At 41.2% G+C, this 23,880-nt stretch overlaps 2 long non-coding RNA genes across 2 annotated transcripts in view; both read right to left on the bottom strand.

Annotated features, from left to right (window-relative positions):
• LOC129030306 (uncharacterized) overlaps positions 1 to 23,880 on the bottom strand; it is a 180,332-nt gene that overhangs the window by 128,104 nt on the left and 28,348 nt on the right. The gene's annotated exons all lie outside the window — the stretch shown is intronic.
• Positions 677 to 21,997, bottom strand: LOC129030305 (uncharacterized). The gene is made up of 3 exons (XR_008500611.1): positions 21,866 to 21,997; positions 20,090 to 20,318; positions 677 to 2,127 (listed from the first exon to the last, which is right to left on the bottom strand). It is a non-coding gene; the product is annotated as an uncharacterized LOC129030305 (long non-coding RNA).

The following is a 23,880-nucleotide window of genomic DNA, read 5'->3' as shown; positions in this document are numbered from 1 at the left end:
TTTTAAATATAAAGACATAAAGAGCTTAAATGTAGAAGAATGAAAATACATACAAATGAAAATTCAAAATCCAAAGTGCTCCAAAATCTGAAATTTTTGAGTGCTAACATGACACTAAAAGGAAATGTTCGTTGGAGCTTTTCAGATTTTGAATTTTTGGATTAGGAATACTCAACTTACATGTATACACAAATATATGTATATACATATATATACACAAACATATGTATATACATATATATACACACATTACATATGTATATATTATGCTCATATTAATCAAAATAAAACTGGAATGGCTATATTAATATGAGACAAAGTAGATCTCAGAGCAAAGAATATTATCAGGGATAAAGGAGGTGATGTCATAATGATAAAAGGGTCAATTCACCAGAGTCACATAACAATTTTAAAAGTTGATGCAATTTATAACAGAGCTTCGAAATTATTTTGTGCAAATAATTTTGCACCTGAAGCAAAAACTGATAGAACTTCAAGAAGAAATAGACAGACCCCCAATTATAGTCAGATAGATTAACATTCATCTCCCAATAACTGACAGAACAAGTACAAAGAAAATCAGGAAAATGAGGAATCCAATACTAGAACAACACTGTAAAGACAAATTTTTATAAGAGCTTTATTTGTATGAACAAAAACTAGAAATGTCCCTCAACTTGTAAACAGAAAAACAAATGTTGGTTATAATCATACAATGGAATATTACTCCGCAACAAAGAGAATGAACTGCTTATATACATAAAACGTGGATGAATATCAAAATAACTATGCCCATGGAAAAGGCCAGTCAAAAGAGTATCTACTGTTAGATTCCATTTATAGAAAATACTCAAAGATGCAAATGAATCTGTAGCAACAGCAGATCACTGGGCTGCCTGGGGATGAGGAGCAGTGAGTGGCAGCAGGGAGGGAATTACAAACGGACTCCAAGAGCCCTTTGTGGTTGACAGATTGTTCATTATCTTGATGGTTGTGACCGTCTCATGGGTGCATACATTAGTCAAACCTGATCATACTGTGTACTTTAAGTATGTGAAGTTTATTGTATGTCAATAAAGCTGTTAAACATATAAATAGAGATGCATACACAGTATGACCAGCACTCATCAAGGGGCATCAACCATGGTCTCTACCTGGTCTCCTCTGCCCTAGCCAGACCTGTGTCTTCACTGTTTCAGACATCTTGAGCCTCTTCCTTCTGTCTGCTGCTTCAAACTGTATCTGTCCTTCAAAAATCAAAATGAGTCCAGCTTCCTGCAGAAAATCTTTCGTGACCTCTCAGTCCTGACTCTCTCCGCACATACAGACTACAACAGTCTGATGTGAGAGTGCCTTCATCACCCAAATGGAAACTGAGCTCCCTGAGACCAGGATTCCTGACATCAGGATCCCTCCTCTACCTGCAAAAGCCTGAGCCCAAGAAGTTTCAATCAATACCTGTTGATTGTGTTGTTGATGAATCTCCCACTGAGAGATCTCCCTCTGTGATCTCTTTGATAACACAGCATTAATTTTTTTTTTTAAAAAAAAAAAAAAAAAAGAACATCTCATGCACCTTTGGCCTTTGCCTCTGCCAGGGACCTCTGTATTTCTAATCAGAGGTTGCCTTGGGAAAGGTCCTGTGTGCTTGCTCATGTAAGAGTTCCCTGCAGCTGGCTTCAGTGCAGAGCTCACTGCAGCAAACCAGAGACTAAGGACTGCTTCAGTCTCCTCTGTGCTTCCCATACCCCATGGGTTCAGTAGCCTTTGCAGAGAAACCATGCAGTGCCCTGTTGTTCCCACAGCCTCAGAACATAGGACGACATCTGGTGTTAACTAACTCCTTGCCCGCATGAGTAAACCAAGGCCAGGGAGGTCATGTGGCCAGTTCTGGGTCATTCACTGAACCTTGCTTTCTTCATTTGTGCTTTCTTTGTGTTAGGCTTTATCAAGAGAAGAGATCATAAGATAAACAGTGGATAGCCCTCAACCCCCTGCCCTTTCACTAGGCAGAGAAGAGCCATCACAAGTTCTCCATGCTCTTCTACAGATGTGTCATGATCAAATTCTCCATCGTTTGGTTAAAAATCATTTCTTCTGCACCTCACACTCCAATCAACTGTTTTTCTAAAAAAGAAAAAAAAAAGTCAATAGGCTGACAGCTTTAGAAGAGGATAAAGATATTAGAAGGAGGCCTGCTGTTTGCAACGAGCATCAGACAAATAATGATCAATAGTTTTTATCTCCTAATGACTGGATGGTGATCGTGTAGCCTCCAGATAAGAACTTCATTGACAACCCCAGTGCTGTGTCTAGGACAAAAGGGAAGCCAATTTTTGCGAGGTCTGAACAGAAGTGTACCCTTCAGAAACACCTGGATCCAAGTCAGTATGATGCTAGGAATTGAATTGAGCTGGATTCTTCTCTCTATACCTTGTGACTGCCTAGTGTGTGTCTCTCTGCCCCTTGTAATCACCAAGTTCTTCTCCCCAGTTGGCCCCACCCTCCCTCCCTGCAGCTGCCACTCAGGCCAGGAATTACCTCAAGTACCTCTGACAGCAGAAAAAGGGGCCATGGTCCATGAAGACTATTTGCTCTCCTTCATGGCCTCCCTGGGGATCTGTACTGAGGTCCCTAACACCATTCATGACTCTTTCATACTCTGCGGTGAGGACTGAGTCTCCTTCCCCAGATGTCCACTGAATCTCTCCCTCCACAATAATCTTCTTTCTTCCTTATCAACACTCTTCCCTGGTGCATCAGCCAGGACGCAGAACCTACTCATTCCCTACCACCTTCTATTCATTCCTTGCTTCTTCCTCGCCTTTGCTGAACTGGCTATCTCCAGTTCACATTCTCTTTCCCTAGAAAATCACATCAGTCATTTTCATAAATTTTCACTTACAAGCTCTACCAGATAGGCTCATGGTTCACTCCACCTCATTTTAATGACACCTTCCCCTGTGCTCTTTCCTGTTTCCTGACACAAACTGCTGGTTGTCTTCTTTCTCCAGGACCACACTGTTATGAGGTTGGTGATGTACCTTGTAAGATGAATTCTCAAATTAATTACCCAGTGAGAGAAAGCAGCTGTCTCCCAGACTCAGGAGGCACATAATGGGCATTTGGCATGATTGTGAGTAAATGCATAGAGCATAAACATTCATAGGTATGCCTTGTGGCTCAGCAAAGCACTTCCCATAGCATGCAAAATGGAGTACTAACTTTCCAGGATGCTAATGGGTATTATAGTCTTCTTTTCAACAAGTTCCATGACCAAATATGGATGATCAATGTTAAAGAAGAAAGTTAAAAAAAGATTGTTTTACTGCTGGAAGTCTCACAGCTTTCCATATGATCAGACGGAAAGTTTTCTCCAAGAAGGAGGCACACTATACGGCACTTCTAAATTATATGGTCATAGAGTACTTTATTCACAGACTATCTCAGAAGGTTACAACCTTCCATGAAGCAATATTTGGGAAACATTTTCCTGAAATATTCAGTACAAAGCTTGGGTCTCTGGGATGAGAACCTCTCCTATGCTTCTCAGTTAAGCAAATCACAATCCCAGTTTTTCTTTGCCTAGCCCTCACATAGCCTCAATGCACCATGTCAACCTGTGCAAACACACACACACACACACACACACACACAAAGAGTAAAACTACTCAGAAGCATTGAAATCAAAATTATCCCACAATGAAATTACAGCATAAAACACCTTTCAGCAATAAGCCAAAAGGCAGAAAACAGAATTATATCTAAAAATCAAACTGCTTTCCTGCCACCTGTTCAGCAATCAATTCACCATGTAACCCATCTACAGAAGTGGTTTGCAAGTAACCCTTCCCAGGCTGCAACAGGGGCAAAGGAAAGCTTGAAGAATTACATTGAATTGTTTGGTACCATGAGACCAGCCATACAGCCAAATGAATCCTTTCCACAGCTGAGAGAAGCTGGAGCAAGGTACCAAACTGGACCCTCGTCTCTGACACTTTCAAATTTATAGACTTGCCCATACTTTTGCATAAACACTCTATGCCAAACAAATGGCTAAAACACACACACACACACACACACACACACACACTTCTGAGTTATAGAAGACAGTTCTGAAAAAAAATAGAAGAATTTAGCACAAAGAGGAGAAAACTCAAAAGTACAACTGAACATCTTCCCATGTCTGAACAGTTCTCATCTCAGAATATCATTTGTGTCATTACAGTGGCAGCTACAAGGAGGCAAAATTGGACTTCATCATTAAAAATAAAAAAACCCTAACTTTGTGCTGAGCAAGGGTCGTATTACCCTTTAGGACCTAAACATATTGCCCTGGTTTTGAAAAATCTAATTGCTTTCCTAAGGAGCACTAATGTTATGCTCTTGTGGGAAGGGATGCTGGATTTTTACATATTTGAGCTTTTTCTAAAACTAAGCATACATGTGTTGACTATGCCCTTTGTGCTCCACCAAGAGGGAAAAATATACTGGAGAAGGTTTTTGCACACATGAACCATACTGAAAGGCATCCTTTGCATCAAACTTGCCATGAAAAATTTCCTGGACTGAGAGATAAGCAAGGTCCAACTTAGTGATGTGTGTTGGGATTCTGTTATTCTGTGAGAGATGGAGATAAATTCTCCCATAGCTCTAACTTGAGAATATGTGCTAGCAACTTCTACAAGTTAAAAAGTATCTTCTTCCCTACTGGAATGTTACCTTTGCTTAATGGAAATAAGAAATGTTCTATCAAAATAGCTCTGTAAATTTACACTTTGACACTAACACCCTGGCTCCAAACAGGTAGCAATAACACATGCAAAACAAAACAAAAAAATGTAGCCAGGCTTAGGAACAAGTGAATGTCTTAATGGATCAGAAACAGAACAGCAAGTGTAAAATATAAACTACTCTGAAATCATAGACTGCCGAACACCTTGACCCAAACCAAGGTATTCAATTCATCTGGGATAATAAGGGACTAGAAATAGGCTCACTGCTTAAAGCCAAGGAAGGGATTTTCCATTCTCCCCTCTCCAAAAACACATATTACTTGAGAAAGGAGGCAGAAAAGACATGCCCTAAAGTGCTCCCAGGGGCTCTGACCTATAACAGGTTACACGTCTAGAGAGGCACAGAAATACGAATCCAGCCCCAAGATCAGGAACCAACTAAGGTATGCACTAGCTCAGAGACAGGGTCAATAATTTCCCTGATTACACAATTGGGCAGGAAACCAAAACCACTATTATAGGATCTGTTCAGAATTAAGGATTATGTGATGTCAACTACATAACCACTCAGATATGAGTAAACATTCACAAGAGAAAAGAGCAAAAAAGAAAATAACACATAACTAATAGAATCTCCCCTGAAAATGAAGCCATAATCAGAATTACAAACCATGTAAAGAAATATAACAATAAGAATGAAAGCAAACAAAATGAGCAATTGAAACAGAAATCAATCCAGATCCCTTTATAGAAGTGTGGAAGTATGTCTAGGTGGATTAATGAAAGAATAACATCCTTTACATGAGCAAAAATCTATGTGGAAGAGACAAAAATGACACGCAAAAATGTTATGAAAATGAACCAGTGAGAAATCTTAGAAATGGAAATTATAGTAACAGATATAAAAGACTTTCTAAATCAATAATGGGATAAACTCTAGCCTGAAAACAGAGGTGGAAGCAAATTAGTAAAACAAAGGATAGTATCGAAAAGTTCACCCAGAGGCTGTGCAGGGAGAAAAACATAATATGAAAGATCTGCTAAGAAAGAAGGAGGGATAGACTGAGATGCACAACACAGGTTGAATAAGAATTCCAGAAGAAGAGAATGGAAGGAATGGCATGGAAATAATATTTGGAAAAGAATTTTCCAGAATTTGAGAATCTTGAGAACAATGTGCCCTCCACTTATATTCAGACAGAGAAAACAAAAATAATCTACACCTAGACATATTATAGTGAAACTACACAACATTAAAGGTCATGAGAAAAATTTTAAAATATACCTTTAAAAAGAGGGCTATCAAATTTAGATTGAAAGCAACCTTCCCACAGTCAACATTAGATGCCAGAAGAGAAGGGAGTAACATACTCAAAATGCTGAAGGAGAAAATACTTTCCAGTGTTTACAGCCAGCAAAACTATTATTCTAGAGAAAAGTCAAAAATGAAGTCACTCTTCAGACATATAAAATTGAAAACAGATGGATGATAAGATATATAAGAAGCACTCAGGAGGTGGACACAGAAAAAAGTTGATAAGATATAGCATTAAAAATGCATATATAGATATATATGTTATTAAAAAATACTGTCCCATTACTCTGCAATGAAGTTTATCGATAATATAATATTCCCTTTATGCATAATTTCAAAAATATCAATGTAGAGCAAACTCTCAGGGCTCAAAGAGGGAGGAATTTCTCAGCAGGAGTGAAGCAGCATGAGTTGACAATGCTTTGGCAAGGAGATAGCTCCTGGGCTCAGGAGGTTAGTTACAAACAACGTGATTGAGAAAACAAGTGAATTGATCCTATGAGAGCCAGGTTCCTCACCAGCGAGAATGGAAGTCAAATATGGAAAGAAGGAGGCTATAGAATAAACCACATAATGTTAGACTATGTTTAGGGATATTGATCTGCACTGTGACTTCTAATAGTCAGATAAATATGCATGTACGTAGATGTAGATATTCTAGCTCTGTCTGCTGCAAAGGCCTAGAAGCCAGACAAACCAGGAGTGATTAATGCATTCAGCACCAGATATTGATTCCTGAAAGGAGTCAGGCATTCGTGGAGAAATGGCTGACTGGCTGACTGCAGGGCTGGGGCAGGAAACATACAAGCCCTGGCCATCTTGTGCTGCAATGACAGGAGCATGGCCAAAAGACACAGAATCCATCTTGACAAGGGTCCCGTAGCCAAGTTGGGGGCAACGTGAGCATCAAAATAAATGATGATGGTAAGAGTTATAGCCCACTAAGTAACACAGGAACCCATGAGTCCATACTGAAATACATACACATATCGTACATACATAGGAGTTCTACCTTACAGTAGAATGCCAACTCATCAATGTAGAGAAAGATGGAATCAGAAAATTGCCATCTGACAACCATCATAGTAATAACTGATTCAGGCAAGAATCATTAATCCCTGCTAATGCTGGAGGGTGAGTGTTGATAAGAAGAGTTTACGTACTTATTCTCAAAGTATCTCTTCTTAAAAATACTCACTAATTAACTTTACAGTGGATGAACCTGGCAGTCACCACCTTAACTAAGTGACTAAAGTTAACTTTTTTATTTTAACCAGAAATGGGAAAACCCACATCATATCTCTTCCAAAATGATGCACTAAGAAGAACGCAGCATCACTTCTGTGACATTCCTGCCAGAAATGCGTGATCTGAACCTATTAACAAGGTAACATTAGAAAAATCCCAAACAATGGGATGGTCTCCCAAGTAACAGGCCCATGCTTAAAAATCATGATGGTCATGATGAAAACTGTGGAACTGCTACAGATTGAAAGAGGCTAAAAAGACAAGACAACTAAATGTAATGAGTGACCTTTGATTGGTTCCTGCACCTATAAAGAGCATGGCTGGCACAGGCAGGATCTGTGAGTGGGATCTGTGAAAGTATGCGTGTGGCAGGAGCATGATAGTCAATGCTAATTTCCTGATCAGTGAGGTGTACTGTGGTTTTTTTTTTTTTTTTTTTTTTTGAGATAGAATCTCACTCTGTCACCCAGGCTGGAGTGCAGTGGTGCGATCTCGGATCACTGCAAGCTCCGCCTCCTGGGTTCACGCCATTCTCCTGACTCAGCCTCCCAAGTAGCTGGGACTACAGGTGCCCACCACTACGCCCGGCTAATTTTTTTTTTTTTTTTTTTTTTATTTTTAGTAGAGATGGGGTTTCACCGTGTTAGCCAGGATGGTCTCGATCTCCTGACCTCATGATCTGCCCACCTCGGCCTCCCAAAGTGCTGGGATTACAAGCGTAAGCCACCGTGCCCAGCCTGTACCATGGCTTTGTAGGGTAATGTCTTTGTTTTTAGGAAACACAAACTAAAGTACTTAGGGACAATGGGGTATTGTTGTGTATTTAGTTGCAAATGAACTGGAAAAAAAAGAAAATGTGTGTGTGTGTGTGTTTACATATATTTATATACAGAAAGAGAGAAGACACAGAGGATAGTAAGGCAAACATGGCAGTGTGTTTTGGGGAAAAAAGGCAAAAAGCATACAGGTCACCTCAATAGAAGAGAAAACTCTTGGAAGGAAGTTGAATCTAATCAACTGATCTGTTGACAAATTGCCGACTTGTATTTGGCAAATTGACCTTCAACCAAGTCATGTGGCGGTGTAGAGAAAGAACCTGATACAGAAAGCTGGATACCCACGTCGCCCCACAAAGGGCGTGAGGTAGATGGGTGTGTTTTCTTCATGCCAGGCTTGGTCTGCACAGGGTGTCCCCTCAATGCCTCTCATCAGAACCCGGTTAGAGCCAATGCTCCCCTTGTATAACAAGCTTTTAGTAATGCCCCTCTCCTATCCTCATATGAAAGTCACAGATAATATATCCTAGCCATATAATTTTTAAATAGAAATATAATGTCCTAACTATAAGTTAAAGGAGAGATGAAATAATTTGCAATATTAAAAAAATCTCAATATGTAAATGAGAATGATTACACTAGCAAGCAATAAAATCATCAGATGTTTACACCTGTATTTGGAAGAATCACCATGAAAGAGGCATCTAAAACTGCAAGCTGTCTCAAGTGTCTTATATTTATGATTCAATTATCACGAGCACTGTTTCCATCAGAAAGCTGATTTTTCAAAATGGTGAACAACTCTTGGTAAAGTTCTGGGCAAAAGATAGTACAAGCTTTCCTCATTTAACAACATAATTGCATTCTTAGGCAAAAGAAGCATCAAAAATGTGCAAAAATGAACATCAATATAACATCCTAAGTATAATATCATGGAGAAATACAGGGAAAAGAATAAAATAACACACTTTTCAATCTGTAAATGGTCAAGAGGATGACTAACCTAGAAGACATAATGAAGTGGCCAGATGCTCTGTGTGTCTTTACACAGACTCAACAGGAATGAGATACCTAAAATGCATATTGTTACGGGTATGTTGTAGGACAGCTCCGATACCAGGCGAGGCATTGCCATTGGTGATCATGATTTTCCATGATCAGAAAAATGAACACAATTCTTGGTCAATTCCTGAACATAATGAAACACAATCTTCTCTCACTTTACACAGTAGTTACTTCCTCTGGGAAAGTCAGTGCAAACTGCAATTGCACACAAAACGCTTTGTGCTACATGCGGAACGATTAGAAGCTAGGCTCTGCCAATCAAAAGATTTTTCAACTACATCAATGTCCATTGAAACATTTGAGATTCCTGTAGGATTAGAGACAATTCTCCATGTACAGGAACCATCCCTATCCCTCCTCCCCATATCATTGTGTCAACCAAAGGCCTCTCTCACACATTTCCAAATCCCCCTAGAGATGGAACTTCTCCAGGTATCAAGGGGGCTCTGCAATCAACCAGTTGGGTGAGGAACCGAATAATGTATATGGCTGATGAACAGCATTCCATCCCTGTCCCAGCAGACATCAATCCTAAAGAAAGTTGAGCATTTCAGCTCAGAGCACTTGCTTTAAGCCATTCTACAATGATGTACCCACCATAGGCTACTGATACATCTCTATAAATGAATGAGCAGGTCACTTTTTTGATTTGCTGTAACAAACAAAACTGATGTTTTCTGGAAAGAGGTCAGAAAGTTCAAGAAATGGGAAGTATAAATAAGAAAGAAAACATGCCCTCAGATGCGCAGTTAGAAATGGTCAGTCATCACAGCTGGGGAACTGAGCCAGTTTCAAAGGCCTCCTTGCTGTAGCTGCTGTGGTCATTTCTCTGCTGTTTGGCAGCTCCAACTTTCTCAGGTCTGATGGTCAGTGACAGTTCTGCTGGCTTGCTGGACAGGCAGTCCCCAGACCTCTCTGGTTCAGCTTCCTCCTCAAGTGTGGTCATGAATAACTTAAAAACCTTACAAGATTATCCTCAAAACAGGAGGGCAGAGGGAGGAATCTTTCTAGAACCTGCCCTGACTTGGTGGGATGGGCATCACTGAGCACCACGAGGGGCCATTCAGGATCAAGACCTTGGAGTGACAGAGTCCCCACAAGTAGAATCACAGATTTTTCCATCTCTGTCTGTTCAAATTGATGTAAAATTCTGAGTGCTTACTGACATGTTATAGATGTTCAAACATTCATACCTATAATTGTTATTATTTCTATTACTTTCTGTCCATGGACTAATGAGAAAATCAACAGCCTCTCAACTATTTCCTGGGCCTCCAAAATCAGTATTTATAAGATGAACCTGGGTCTGTGAATCTGTGAAGATTGCTTTCACCTGATAAACATTTTACTGTCAATCTTTCTGTATCTTTTACTGAATTTTTTAAATGCAACAAATCCACAACAATCTCAGCAATTAAGTGCACTAAATAGAAGTAATTTCCCAAACATAGAGCCAAACAGATGATATGCATGAATAGAAGATCACAAACTGGATACCCTCAAGGGACCCATTTCCCAGTGGGAGAGGGGGAGACTCTCCTCTTTCTTTTCCAGAAAACTTGGATTCATCAAAAACACAGCCCAAGAAACTGGCCTCCTCCTTCCTATTTTCCCAGTTGGCTTCTATGCTCTGGGAGAGCCTAAAGACCAGTTGGTAAGGCCACTGAGCAAAGTCTCTTTTGCCTGATGCCCAAGTCTAGCTTAACCTCAGCTTTGGTTCAGGTGAGACCTCTGCCCTTCATACCAGAAGAAATGTTTCTATGAATCAATCTCAGTCAGCTAAGTGAGTCCCTCTTTCTTCGTGTCCCCCTGCCTATTAGTATCACTGCTGGGAACAATTTTGGATGGAGTTAAGGCCCTTTCCAGATCCCTCAAAGGGCTGGATCACATAGCATTGGGTAAATGAATCTATTGTTTATATTTCAAAAAGGAATGTTTATTTGCAGCAAATGCATCTTTTTCTGGGCCGGAGCCCCAGAAACTGTAGAATACATTCAAAAGACATTCAATAAAGATATGCCTGAGTCTTACAACACTGATGCAAAACAGATGGACCCCTGTTCTCTCCATTCCTGGATCCTGGTATTTAACATAAACATGAATATTTCTTTTCTTTCTCTGTGCTGATTTCTGCTCACAGCTAGACTAGTTAGGCTCAGCCTGAGAATGAATATAGGGCTGAAGACTCAGTCATGGCAAGATCCAGGAGGAGGTCACCTCTCCAGACTGACAGCCCCTCTCACCGGGCCTCACGAGCATCGAACAACTGGTGCTGCTTTCTTCTCACTCATGAAGTGTGTGGGGTGTGTGTGTGTGTGTGTGTGTGGCTGTGAGGTGTGTGTTGTCTCCTCAGTTTTAATGGAAGAGATGTTTTATGAAACTGTCTTTCCTACCCCCCCCCCATAGCTCTCAAAACAAGTAAAGACACACATTAGCAACCTAAATCATGTTGAACAAAGAAATGAATGAAATAAAGTACTTCTGGCTCTGTTCCCAACTATGGAAAAATAATTCCAAGCATATGTCTTCCCAGCAGACTTGCTGAAACCTCTCCATGAGATTCTGATGCTCGCTGCTGAGCCCACAGACCCTCATGCCTCTCTCTCTGTGTTGAACAGGAAGAAATCAGGTAACCTTGACAATCTCCAGTTCCAGGAAACAAGGGGTGCAGTCTCCACAGATGTGCTGACTGACCCTCAGAGGAGGAGGAGAAATTATTGAAATAAATGCTAATTTTGAAAAGCATCCCCTACATGCAAAAATGTTCTCATGCTACCCAGCATGCTTCTGGGATGTAGCAGGTGGCATATACTATAATTACTGCAGACCATACATGTACACACACATGCGTAATACCAGGGCAAATGAAGAGTGGTGACCCAAGTGCCACAGCAGCCTAAAATCTTGGAGTCACAAAAAGACTGGGAGAAGATATGCTCACTCAACCAAGAAGTACATTTGTGTGGCTGCCCCACCAGTCTACCAACTACACATGATACATGTGAATTTCATTGGTGAACACAGATTAGACTCAACTGTGACCATACTCCATAACACAGTGCCAGATTCACTATTGGACAATGATCTCTAATCCTCAAAAATCAAGCATTCCACAGACATAGAGTAGTCCAGGTGTGAGGCAAAGCAAGACATTTGCAATAGGCCCTACTGACATTATAAGCTGCCTTAGTCACTGATAACAATGAGCTTGTCAAGCCAAGTCTACTATTGAGTTTATGCCACTGACTGATTAGAAGTGAGATTTAGAGAGTGATAGTTAAGGGTGGATATGAAGTACAATGGACAGTCTGAGACTTTTGCATCTGTGAGATACAAAACTAAATGTTCATCAGTAGCAGAACAATACAATTGAGTTAGTGTTTTTCCATAAACCAGAGTAAGTCTTCTCAGGAAACAGGCACCAAGGAGTAAATGTGTCCTGAAGCAAAATTGCAAAATCTCTAAGTATAGCCTGGAGAGAAACTAAGTGCAACAGAGAGAAACTAAGTGCAACAGATATGCAAGAAGACACTGGGAGAGCAGAAAACCTGAACATAGTGCCTGGAACGATGTGCAAAAAAGAACAAAAGAAATGAAATGGGAGCATTCTATTAATCCAAAACTGCAACCAACCTGAAACTGCCCAGAGTTGGTCAGGCTGGAAGAATTATCATAGCTAGAACAACCTCCATGTAGAAAGGCGTGCTGAGTGGGTATATAATCACTTAACATGCACGGTGTCTCTCTATGTGCACATGTGAATGGTGTTAGAAATAAATGTAATCGTGAATGTGTCTGTTGAAAATAGAAATTTCATTCTTGAGCTCTAAGAATTCTTGAGCCCTTCCACAATTAGAACCATCAAATTCCCAGAAAGACTTGAGAAACCCCCACATGGCTTCCTGTTGGCAAAGAGAGGAACAGTGGGCTGGAGCATGAGGGAAGGTCATGACCAGCATTTAATAAAGTGTGAGCTGCAGTGACATTGTTAAAAGACACTTGTCTCAGCCTGCCAGCTCCTGAATGTATGTAATCATCAGAGAATTTTTCTGCATGGAAATGTTTCTTCATTGCCTCCTAATGTTGTTTCTGGATGTTTGATTCTAAATATTTGCTTCTGTTGCTTCCTGACTCCCACCACTGAAAAAAAAAAAAAAAAATGAATTCTCTTCCAGGAAAGAAACTGATGGGTCCCTCATACAAAGAGATTCCTTGTTGATGCCACTTACGAGTCCACCAAACACACATGAATATATTTGAATTCCACATAGCAGCACAGGTGGGACTCACGCTGTGACCCACCACACAGTTCTGAGTAATGCTCGATGAGTTCAGACTTGGGGATAGGAGAAAGGGCAGATGAATTTGTTCTGAAGCAAATTCACTAACTACAACCCATAGAAACCAGATGTGTTCTGGAGGGACAAAAAGCACAAGGGAAAGAAGGAGGAAGAGCTGAGGCAGGGCTTCTGTCCTAGGGAAAATTCAGAGTAATTAGGGAGAAAAGATGGACTCACCCAACAAAACAATTCAGTGCTAAGTGTCAGGTATCGACCAGGGACTTTCTACCCAGGCTGTCCATTAGAGTCATTGGAGAGCTTTGAGAAAACACAGCCACGCTGGCCCCACACCAAGATATTTTAATGCAATTGAAATTAGATGCGGTGCAGGCAACACTATTATTTCAAAGCTCTCTGGATATTTCTAATATGCAGCCATGCTTGAGAACAATTTATTCCAACTACAGTGCCTTTAAGAGCTCAGATGAGAGGGAGATTCCTGAGGGTAGGAGCAGTCAGGCAAGACTTCCCAGAGGGACAGGTAGGGAAGAAAAAGAGAACCAGATTGTAAGGAAACAGGGAAAGAGGAGGTCCGGCATGTGCCTGCTTGCAGTGGCTCTGGACACAAGCCCAACAGTGCATCCTTGATCTGATAGACCATAGGAAGTAAGAGGGCCCCCAAGATCAGTGCACTCCCATACGCACAACATGTTTCAGTCATCAGGGTGCTTTTCCATCCATGGTCTTTGATGTGAGGTAGGCAAGCAGGGAAAACATAAACATATCCACTGTGCAATGAGAAAATGGAGACTCAGAGAGTTAGAGTGACTCAGCAAGAGCAGTGTTTTCAGAAAATTAGTCCAGTGATGGCATGCAGTGTGAATTACAGTGTGGGAGAGAGAATTCCAGGAGGGCCCTTAGAAGACTGATATCTTCCTATAAATGGGAGGTAATATCAGGCAAAGGTATGGCAGAAGTCTTGGGAAACTCAGCAGAGAGAGGATCTAAGAGCCATCTTTCTGCTATGTATCCCTCTATTTATGTTTGGTGCATGGGCACCAATGTTTAACACAGAAGGTTAAAGTTGGAGCAGCTCTGTCTGCATTAAGAATTGGGGAAGCTGAAGAACAGAGAGGATGGAGTTCACAGAGTAGAGTGGGGATAGCTGAGAACTTGATCGTCCAGCAAGGAGTGCCTTCCTATGCACAGTAATTTTAGGGATGGAGGAAGCTTTTTGTCCATTCCTGATGTTTCTGTCCAAGTAGAGGGAACTCCCTTGGACAGAACTCCCTTGGACCAAAACGCTTTGGTCTCTGCCCCTCTCCCACCACTCCTTTGATTAGAAAATGTGAGAAAAATAACTCAGGATGCTCAGCTGAACTCAGATTTCTTTAATTGTGGGAACTAGCTTGTCCATGGAAAGCAGGATTTCTCCCAAAACTCTGACCTGGACAGCCCTTTCCCTGTACCAGGCCTTGCCCATTCAGTGCTGCCAGGCCTAGGGAGATGGGCCTGCCTCATTCCGAGCTTCAAATTAACAAGCCTACTTGGTTAACAGAATGGGACTCATGGCCTCCAACTTACTTGTTATCAGTGGTGTATTTGAAACCCATTCTTGCTCTTCAGTTCATAACTTATTCAGAGCCCAGCAGAAAAGAGGAGTTCTATTCATAGGGGACTTCCTCAGAAATCTCAATAGTTGACAACATTATTCTAGCAGGAAAACAAAGAGATTCTTGGCATGAACCCCATGACACTGGTTGTCTCAGGTGGGTTTTTGCTATTCTATAGCCCTGCAAGGGAAGAGACTGGTGACCATCTCCACAGACAATGTCCAGTGCCAGGAAACAAGGGTGGTCCACCCCCATGCCTAGTGGAACAAGCTGCCTCTGATTCAGCTCTTGGATCCACTCTGAGAAATACTATCAGGCTGTGCTATGGTTGAGTATTTGTCCCATCCAAAACTCATGTTAAAATTTAATCCACAGTATGGCAGTATTGAGAGATGAGACCTTTAAGAGGTGATTGGGGCCGGGCATGGTGACTCATGCCTGTAATTCCAGCACTTTGGGAGGCTGAGGTGGGCGGATCACCTGAAGTCAGGAGTTTGAGACCAGCCTGGCCAACATAGTGAAACCCCATCTCTACAAAAAATACAAAAATTAGCCGGACGTAGTGGCACGCACCTGTAGTCCCCGCTACTCAGGAGGCTGAGGCAGAAGAATCACTTGAACCTAGGAAGCAGAGGTTGCAACGAGCCAAGATCACACCACTGCACTCCAGCCTAGCGACAGAGTGAGACTCCATCCCAAAAAAAATAAAAAGAGGTGACTGGGTCATGGGGACTTTGCCCTCATGAATTAATGAATTAATGAGTTAATGGATTAATGGGATATCATGGGAGTGGGATCAGAGGCTTTATGAGAAAAGGAAGTGGGACCTGAGCTGACGCGTTAGCACGCTCACCCCCCTTCACCATGTGACATCCTGTGCTGCCTCTAGACTCTGCCGCATCCCCACCAGCAAGAAGACCCTCACCAATGGCCCCTCGACCTTGGACTTCTCAGCCTCCAGAACTTAAGAAATAAATTCCTTCTGTTTATACATTACCAAGTTTCAGGTATTCTCTTACAAGCAACAGAAAACTAAGTCGGGCCACAACAGAGTCAAAATTTTGCAGGCATCTTGTTTGGTTACAGACTGTTGACTCCATCAAACGCCTTCATCCACGCAGCCAGTAAATGATTGGCAGGCTCTGTTCTGTGATGTTTACAGCACTGAGAAAGTGCAGAAACCAAGGCAAATATTTTAATAATCTTTACCTGTTAAACAGCCTAACAAGCCAACTGATTACACAGTGTATCTTTAAAAGGCAAAGACAGTGTAAAAGATCATTTTTTTCTTTAGATGAGATGATTTTGCAGTTCAAGTTCCTTCAATAAAGCTAAAGTCTATGGCTTTTATAGAGCAAGGGCCAATATTTGTTCTCTATTTTTCACAGGTCTTGAGATTAAATGAGTAAATATATATATTCATATATATATATTCATATATATTTAATATATATTAAATAAGTAAATATATACTCATATGTATTTGATATATTTGAATATCTACACACTATATTTGAATATATATACACTATATATTCATATATGAATATATACACTATATATGAATATATAGTGTATATATAAAATATATATTTTATATATATATATTATATATATATGTATATTCTTTGAAGGCTAACCTTTTCACAAAGTCTTGGACTAAGCGACCTGGTCATCCAGAGGCTGCAGCTACCTGCTGATGCCAGAACATATGTCCCCTTGACATTTGGTCATATGCTCATTTGTCAATATAACTTCCTCGTACCTGAGACTCCTAGGTCACTTTCTGCCCTAAGAGGATGTGGAATAAGTGCACATATTCAGCCCAAAATACAGTTAAGTCATGTGATATGTAGAGAAAACAGAAATTCAATATTTTTTTTTTTTTTTGCTATTGGGACTTGTTTTTTAACAATATCTACTTTTAACATTTGTTTCAGTGATTTGCTCCCAATTTACAACAGTTACATTGCCGAGCCCCATCCCCCCTTTATTAGCCCACTTCTGTTGCATATCTAAATAAACTTGGCTGTGGCTCAAATGTATACCAATTTGCCAGTTTTGTGCCCACCCCCACCCTTTCCTACTCCTCAGGGCATGGGGGAAGCCAGGTGAGCTAGGTGGAGGCGGGGCTTTGGCAACTCAGGAGATGTGAATTTTGGCAGGCGTTAGTTCTCACTGGAAATGTGTCCCCAAAAGTGTGGCATAAGAACCTAAGTGACTACACCTGCAAAGAGAGCAATTCCTCAAGAAGCTCAGTGCTAAGGAATGGGGAGACGGCTGTGTCCTATTTCCCACTCCCCTCCACATGAGGCCCTAGAGAGAAAATTTTCTGCCCTAGTCAGAGAGGTAAGAGGGAGCTGTTGCCACTTCTGGGGTTCTGAGCCTTTTGCCAGCAATGTTGTACTTAACTTTCCTCCCTTCTCCTATTTCTTTCTGGTTTATCTATCTCTCAATGGCCAGTTCAAGTTTTGCCTCCTCCAGGAAGTCTTCCCTGACTGCTCCTGCCAGAAGCAATTGCCTCTTCATAGATAAGAAGCATCTATCACCTGTCCAGCCCTGTAGATGCTACCAACATCTGATTTTACTGTTTGAAGAACTTTTTCCAGACACAAATAATACAAGAGAACAAAAAACAATACAATTTTTAAAAAAGTATCCAGGAGCAACATTAAGTTCAAACTATGATGCTTTCAGGTGAAAACAAGGGACTAGAAAGGGCTGAGAGTCATGGAGGGACATCAGGGTTCATCAGGGTTCTCTATTTGAAGTCTTCTTTTAAAAAATCGTCTCTAACAAGCCCTGCATACAGATCCTACTCAAAACCTTGTAGAGGCAGGGAATGTAGTTTTTCTCCCTCACTCACTTTTGGAGCATCTCTGAAAGTCAAAAATAGTTCCTTAGATTGGCTCATAATGTATTTCCTTGTGTGATAATTGGAAAAATATTACAGCATTAAGATGAACTCTTCCATTCATTCTTTCATACCATCTATTTCTGTATAATATCACTGAGTATCAGATTCCATCTATCTGTCTATCTCTCTATCTAGTGCAAGTGCTCAACCAGCCGAATGAAACATCAACAACCAAGTCCTCCCAAGCACATGTAGCCTGCAGCCTGACAACCAGACACTAAAGCTATTTGTTCATTCATTCATTGAATCCTCTATTTAGAGAATAAACCAGATACCAGACATTGTTCTTGAGACTGGCTGTGCAAAAGAGAGCAAAATAAGCAAATAACCTACCTTCAGGGAGCCTGTGCTCTAATAAGGGAGACAGATTAACAAGAAATCATAAGCATATACACAGGATCAGGCAGTGAAATATGCTCTGAAGGAAAATAAAGCCATATTGATGGATAGACAGTGATTGAGAGTCGAAGGAGATGACGTTGGGGTGGTGACCTGAGTGAATTGCAGAAACAAGCCATGTCACTATCTGAAAGACGAAGCTTCCAGGGGGAAGAAGATCTAGTGCCAAGGCCAAGGCAGGGGTTTTCTTGGTGTATTAAATGAAAAAAACCAAGGCCTGTGCAGTTGGAAAACAGTGATCCAGGAAGGATGCAGGGAAGAAATGAGGTCGGGGGCTAGACAGAGCTTGATGGAGGCCTGTGGACCATGGTGAGCGTGGTGGCTTCATTCTTAGTGTGATAAGAAGCTGTTGCAGGGTTTTGAGGACAGCCATAGCCTGGTGTAAGTTTCACAATGCCACACTGTCTGTTCTGCAGGAAAGAGAACAGATTGTGCAGGGCCCAGAGTGGAGGCTGGGAGCCGAGGCGAGAGTCTCTCTTGCTTATTCCTGCTGCTTCCTGTGTACCATCTTCCCACCTCAGTTGCAATCTGTTCCAGGGCAGACTGTTCTGGTCTGTCTGGAAACCCTGCTGCTTGGCTCCAGGGAACCTTCCAGAGCCCGAAACAGCTCCCTACATTCCACCCACCATGTTCCCCTTTCCTTTGTAACCCAACCTAATATGCCTGCACCACCATTTTCCTGTCTTTGTGCTCTTCCCCAAACACTCAGCCTGCCCACTTTCAGGGTCAAACACTCGGCCCGCCCACCTTCAGGGTCAAACACTCGGCCCGCCCACCTTCAGGGTCAAACACTCGGCCCGCCCACCTTCAGGGTCAAACACTCGGCCCGCCCACCTTCAGGGTCAAACACTCGGCCCGCCCACCTTCAGGGTCAAACACTCGGCCCGCCCACCTTCAGGGTCAAACACTCGGCCCGCCCACTTTCAGGGTCAAATCCTGTTCAGATAGTGCTAGGGGACTAGCAAACTAATCTCACACAGTGGTTCTCACTAAGGTGTAAACAGCAGGTGTAATGCTATGAAGAAATGTCCAGGAGGCATTTCTTCAGTGCCTATTCCAAAAGAATAGAACTTTAGCAGTATCATTTCAGAACCCATAACAGACTTGACACAAAGTATTTGCAGGATGTTAGGCCCTCCATAAAATTACAAGAAAAAGAAATAAGACCATAGATTTCAACATTGACATTGTTACAAATCAGATCATGAACATAGAATTCATCCAATGCCTGCTATGGCAAGGCTATGAAAAGCTGTCTAATCAAGCCAACCCATTTTAGAGATGAAGGAACTGAGGCTCCCAAATTAGAAGGCTTTGGCAGAGAAATCATGGGATTGGTTTGCTCTAAACTGTGAAAATTGTACAATGCTTTAGGAGTGGCTAGCATGATGCTGACAACTTTTATCATCATTATTATTTTGCTAATTATGCTCCATGTCTCCTTCAATCTCTTCCTCTCTATGGAATCCATCACTTATGACTCAGAACTCACGTGGCATATAGAGTCAGGTCCCTGGGGCATGAGTAGATACAACCCTACTGATCCACATTTTGACTCACCTATCCAATGGACTCAGCCCCAAAAGTAGAGGTGATCTGGCTTGGGAAAGCATCAACAGTATGAGCACTGATCCCTAACACCTGTCATTGTGCAGGCCATCCACAGTGTGTTACCTGGGGACATTTAAGAAAGCATACATTTGTTCAAAAACAGTAACTGAAGGAAGGAAAGCTTCTTACTTGCCATTCACTGAACTCAGGTACCACTTGGCCGCTGGCTTCTCAGAGGACCCTGGCCACCTCCGAGAATGCTGGCCCTCCAGGGCATCCAGACAGAGAAGGAAGGATCCTATGATCTGCAGCCTCAAAGATGGCTGCACCACTGAGGCTTCAGATTAAATATTTTTGTGATTCCATAAGCAGAAAACAAACTGTTCTTGATGAATGACAGGCACAGCACAGATGCCACCTATTAAATAATTAAAATAAAGTAGAAATTAAAAATAAACAGTGGGAAATGATTTGAAACACACACAACCAAAGGATGCAGAAAAATAACTTGGGAATGAAGAAGTGAGTAAAATTAGATTTGAGTGATTTCTAAATTCAATTGCATCTAGATTAACTGGCTATCTTTCTCCCAGAGTCAGCATGAAACAAACAATACCTACACTGAGAAATCCTAGAAGCAAGTGCACTGCTAATGCAGCCACAGTGCCACTTCTGATGGTCCCAGCATTTGCCCATGAAGACAAGATGGGAAGGTATAAAGTGAGATACGAAGAAAGGAAAATGAAAATAGAATTTGTAGTGGTCAGCAAATGCTGTGTAATGAACAATCACAGAATCTTAGTAACACACAACAATAAACACTTGTCTCTCTCAAATGTGTGGGTCAGTTATAAATTTGCTGATTTACACTGGGCTTGGCTGAATGCCTCTGCTTCAAGCTGCAGATCAGGTTGTGCTTGACATATCTCAACTGAAGTTTGGGCTCTGGTCAATTTTATGCGTGCTTATTCTGGGACTTAGGCCAAAATAGCAAAAGCAATCCAGAGGAAACTTGCATCCTGGTAAAGACAGAAATTTCAAGGCAGATGGAAACACACAATTCCTCTGAAGCCTCAACCTGGAACTGGCATACTGCCACTTCTACCTGCATTCCACTAGCCAGTATAAGTCCCATAGTCAAGCCAATTTTGATGAGATGGGAAAATACACTCCACCTATTCTGATAACTGGTACTGCAAAGCCACAAGGGAAACAAAGTGGGTATGTAATTCTAATGTAAAAGATCATAAAGAACTGCAAACAATGATTCATTCCACTTCAGGTTTCATTTCACATGATGCTTTCCAAAGAAAATTGTTTCTGGGGTCCTTCAAGATGATGGTCTAGACCATGGTTCAGCAAACAGTAGCCCACAGACCAAATCCAGCTCGCCACCTGTTTTTGTATGTGCTGCAAACCAAAATGAGTTTTTATATTTTTAAATCATTGGGAGAAAAAAATCAAAAGAATGGTGGTTGGTAACACATGAAAATTACATGAAGTTCAAAAATCAGTATCTATAAATAAAGTTTCACTGTACCATAGCCATACTCATTTGCTTTTGTATTAACTGTGCTTCTTTTATATGACATTGCCAGAGTTGAGTAGTTACAGCAGAGACCATAAGGCCTACAAAGTCTGAAATAGCAACTCTCTGACCCTTCAAAGAAAAAGTTTGCTGACTCCTGGTCTAGACCACCATTGTCCAATAGAAAAATAATGTGAGCCACATGTGGATTTTAAATAATCTAGTAGGCATATTAAAAAGGTAAAAAGAAATCAGTGACATTAATTGTAATAATACATATATGTTTAATCAAATATGTCCAAAATAGTACATTTCAAAAAAGTAGAAATGAGAAATGTTATTCTTTTTTTATACTAAGTCTTTAAAATCTGGCATATATAAAGTACTTTATTCTGTGGTGTGTAAAATCTGGGGTGTATAAAATATTATATACTTACAGCACAGATCATTTCAGACTACACACATTTCAAGTGCTCAATAGCCATATGTATGTATCTGGTGGGGACCCTGTAGGAAAGTAAAAATGTACACACTTTTTATGCCCTCAGAAGATGCCTAATCCTGGTTTACTAAGGTTTTTTTTTCCAAATCCCCTCTGAAGTCAATTCGTTCCAAATGATCTTTTAGTTTGAATCACCACAGAATGTCTATCTATACTCAATATTATGTTACCTTGTGACTTGAGAAGAGCCCTACCTGCAGCAGAGGCTCAAAAAATGTTTGTTGGATAAATAAATGCATGAATGAATCATGCCTTTGTTCATATTATGCTTCTGAAGTCATTCTTTGGCTTCTGCCTATATTTGACTCCTGTCCCTGCAACTAAATTGTTTGCTGCTTAAGTATGACAATCAAGTATCTCTTATTGGACTAATTCTCCTGCAGATAAAACTATAAACCATGGGAAATACTTTTTTAAATAACTACATGAAGGTACTGAAGAACAATCAAAAATAAGAAGAACTTAAGGCCAGACACAGTGGCTCAGGCCTGTAATCCCAGCACTTTGGGAGGCTGAGGTAGGCGGATCCCTTGAGCCCAGGAGCTTCCGACCAGCCTGAGCAACATGGTGCAACTCCATCTCTACAAAAAAATACAAAAAAATTAGCCATGTGTGGTGGCTGATGCCTTAGTGCCAGCTACTCAGGAGGCTGAGATGGGAGGATGGCTTGAGATGGGGAAGTCAAGGCTGCAGTGAGCCATGATCCATGCCACAGAACACAAGCCTTGAGGGGAGACTGGACTTACCTTGGAAGAAGGGAATGGCACCTGATTCATCTGATTTATTTCCCATTTTTACATTGTTTTTAACCTGAAGGCAGGCTTCATTCGGCAGCAAGTGGTGCGGCTGAAACTTGAAAGGCATTCCACAGTCCTACGGCTTAAAGAACCAGAGGATACAGTTCAGGGTACCCACAGCAGTTGGATGCAGGGTCAAGAGGGTGGGGTTTGGGGTGGTGGTGAGGGCTAATGCAAATAGAAATGAGCCAAGGATAGGGAGCTGATATGGTTTGAGTCTATGTCCCTGCCCAAATCTCATGACAAAATGTAATCCCGAATGGTTGGAGGTGGGGGCTGGTGGGAGGTGATTGGATCGGGGGGCAGACTTCCCCCTTGCTGTTCTCATGATACTGAATGAGTTATCAGAGATCTGGTTGTTTAAAAGCATGTAGCACCTCACCCTCTCTCTCTTCCTCCTGTTTCAGCCATGTAAGAGAAGCCTGCTTCTCCTTCGCCTTGCACCATGATTGTGAGTTTCCTGAGACTTCTTTAGCCATGCTTCTTGTACAGCCTGCAGAACCGTGAGCCAATTAAACCTCTTTTCTTTATAAATTTCCCAGTTTCAGGTATTTCTTTACAGCAGTGAGAGAACAGGCTAACACAGGAGCCCTATATTCTGCACATAAATTCTGTCCTAATATCTGGCCGTCCCCTGAACGGTGCATGTATGAGACAGACATGAAGAAACCCAGCTGAGGGTAAAAGAAGAGAATTTTGCCACTGCCTGCAATATTGGAGCCAGTTTAGAATTTTAGTCCAACAAGCTAAACTTTCTGCTTTAAAAAACAAACAAACCAAGTTTTCTGAGGACCATAACAGAATAAGCCAGAGTGTCTACAACATATAATTTAGAATGTCCTGGATACAATCTGAAATTACTAGACATACTTAAAAGCAGCAAAATGAAGTCTGACCCTGAGATAACCCAGATGTTGGCATTAGGGAAAAAAAGGATTTTAAATCAGCTGTTATAACTGTTACAACTATGCTCAAGGACATAAATAAAAATGTTCGCCAAGTAAATAAAAACAGAAAATCCCAGCAGAGAAATAGACTGTTTAGAAAAGAACCAAATGAAATTGTAGAATTGAAAACTAAAATTACCTGAAATGAAATATTCACTGGATGGAGATAACATAATGTGCTGTGTAGAAAATTCCATAGACCCTAC

The sequence above is a fragment of the Pongo pygmaeus genome, chromosome 12, assembly GCF_028885625.2.
Source record: "Pongo pygmaeus isolate AG05252 chromosome 12, NHGRI_mPonPyg2-v2.0_pri, whole genome shotgun sequence".
NCBI classification, from domain to species: domain Eukaryota; kingdom Metazoa; phylum Chordata; class Mammalia; order Primates; family Hominidae; genus Pongo; species Pongo pygmaeus.
Note: the sequence above shows the minus strand (reverse complement) of the source record. Positions and strands in the feature narration are given on the sequence as shown.